Source organism: Terrapene carolina, unplaced genomic scaffold (genome assembly GCF_002925995.2).
Source record: "Terrapene carolina triunguis isolate 2854851 unplaced genomic scaffold, T_m_triunguis-2.0 Scaffold66, whole genome shotgun sequence".
NCBI classification, from domain to species: domain Eukaryota; kingdom Metazoa; phylum Chordata; order Testudines; family Emydidae; genus Terrapene; species Terrapene triunguis.
Genome location: NW_020664417.1, coordinates 41929218 through 41932053, shown reverse-complemented (window position 1 = coordinate 41932053; position 2836 = coordinate 41929218).

The window sequence follows — 2836 nt, the reverse complement described above, 5'->3', positions numbered from 1 at the left end:
CTATAACAGAACTGAAATGAGCAGTTTTAGATAATTTAATTAAGTTGTAGGTCTTCTAATATAATTCAGTAAGTATGTGAACTTTTAACTTGTGTTAACTCAATTTCCTTATGCTTTCATTTACCATTTGTTGGGGACATTACAGTGATTAGCCCAAGTCCTTCCAACTCTTAATGTTCTCAATAAATTCTGATTTAAATTGACTGTCACTTACTTGCTATAATAAAGTAGGTATTTGACATCTCTAAAGGAACCAGACTACGGTCTATTACATTCTCCTGAAGCAAACCTTTCTAGCACACAAAATCAACACAAAACTAGTCTTAATAAAGACTGCAGTGAGGAGCCATAATAGGTAAGTGGGTTGAACAAGTACATTCTCATAGGCAATTTCACACCTCTGCTTCTTTCGGGAATTAAAATGATGCTATGTGCCTTTGGTATCACAAGTTAAATAACACTACGTTCACATTTAATTGTTGTGCTACTTAGTTACTATCAGTGTCTAAGCACCCTGAGTGAAAACAAGTTGTTCAGCTTGTCAACATTAGAATCCTACTGTGTTGAGATACAAAAGCAACAGCTGTGTTATATTTCAGTTGAGCTCAGAGACAAGCGTGGGCCAAGTGGTCTGAAAGCAAATCTAGCCCCCACATTTTCTCAGTTCAGATAACTGTAAATGGCAAATGATACATACGATAATACAGTGAAAATCCTACAAACCCATGTTTGTTTTGGAAAACTTCTAAAAAAAAGATATTAAATGTGATAGAATTATTTGTATTCAGACAGGAACCATTTAAGATCAAAAGTTATATTTTAAGCTTCCACATTTATTTAGTCAAGTAGATATCAGGAATGATACATAGGGTCAAAAATGTGAGGATTCACCCCCCCTCAAAGCCTCACAAAATATATTCAATGGCGGAAAAACTACATTAATGCCGAATTAAGGTTGCTTGGTGGTATATTGTTCCTTGAAGAACTTTGAGTCAAGCAAAGGGGAGGGGAGGAATAGCTCAGTGGCTTGAGCATTGGCCTACTAAACCCAGGGTTGTGAGTTCAATCCTTGAGGGGGCCATTTAGGGAACTGGGGTAAAAATCTATCTAGAGATTGGTCCTGCTTTGAGCAGGGGGTTGGACTAGATGACCTCCTGAGATCCCTTCCAATTCTATGAAAACTCAAACTCCTGAAAACCAGGAAATTCACAGTCAAGATTGCCCATGCAACCTTAACTCTGCAGTCTTTCAGCAATGTCCCACAGTTGCTGAAATGTACAAGCTCTCCACCTCCTTTTACAACCCTCTCACCCACAGGATTCCAGCTAACACTATTAAAGGAGAAAAAGGAAGAAATAAAAGTTGCCCATGCCATTCATCTCAGGGTGTGTTCCCATCCCATCCATTCTGAATACTTTAGAGCCCGTGATATGCATGACATATACCAGGGGTGGTCAAACTGTGGCATGTGAGCCACACGTGGCTCTTTTACTATTAAAGTGTGGCTCGCAAGCCCCTCAGGCTCCCCCCCATTCTCCACCTACCAGATGGGGGGGAAGGGAGGGAGCTCAGGACCTCTGCCTTGCAATGGGGTGATGAGGTAGGGGCTTCGGTCCAGCAGGGAGGGGGGTCGGGGCTTCAGAACTGCAGGGCACACCTGCTGGGGCTTGGGGCTTCAACAGGAGTGGGGCTGAAACCCCAAGCCTTGGCTCCCAGCAGGTGTGCCCTGGCTCTCGAACTTCTGAAGATTTTCATATGCAGCCTGGAGGGCCAGTAAGTTTGGCTACCCCTGACATATACCCATTTGTAGCTCCCCACCCAAAGAGGCAGGTCTTTCCCAGATCCTGGCTCATATGGAGTACAGGGAGGGAGCCTCAAAACCTCCCAACAGGGCAAACTCCCCCAGAAAAGAGGGAAATAGGGAGTAGGGATTCAATTCCTGTAGCTGGGCATTGGCCTACCAGATCCTGGCACAAACACAAGGGGCAGCCAGAGGGGCTCAGAGCCCTTCTCCCGCCAAGGGCACACACATGGAAGGGGAGAATGCAGAGCTGACAGGTGACCCACCTTTATTCTCCCCCAGACCCCTTTCCCATTGTTCCACCCATCCACTTCCCTTAACACCCAAACCTCCCTCACCTAAACCCTCAACCTCTCTCCCTTCCCCTACCACCCATCCCCATAAGCTCCCTCCCCCTGTGATACTGGCAGACGAGGTGCCAGCTCACATCAAGGCCCCTAGGCCTCATTGAGCACTGACAAATGCACAGCTGGAAATCAGTCTGGCTTGCCTGTGTGTTAATATCGTTAAAATAGGTGTTTGTAGAAGTCTTGGCCGAGGTTCGGCCCTCAGCGGGGCTGTGGGGTATCCCACCGCCTCGCTCTAGTCCGCCGTCAGTCCTGGTCCAGCGGTAGCGTGGGACAGCAAACACACGGTTAGGGGCTCAGGCCCCTAAGCAGGGGCTGAGTCAATGGGTTTGTAGCAGCCCAGGCCCTAGGTCAGGGCGGGGCAGCAATCAAATAGTCAGGAACCCAGGCCCTTAAGCAGGGGCTGAGTTAATGGGTTTGTAGCAGCCCAGGCCCTAAGTCAGGGAAAGGGGGAGTCTGCCACCCAAGGAGTGGGTGGCAGGGGGGACGCAGGCCCTCCCACTCCACTGCATCCCAGCCCAGGGCCCTAGCAGTGGCGGAAACTTGCTGCTGTCAGTGGGGATCCTGGCCGCAACACACTGACATAGGCTCTGGCAGTGTTGCAGCCAGACTGGGGTCCGCTGCCCCCGGGCTACTTCCACACTCCCCCTCGTAGGGTACCTGGGCCGTACTAGTGTCCTCGGTGGTC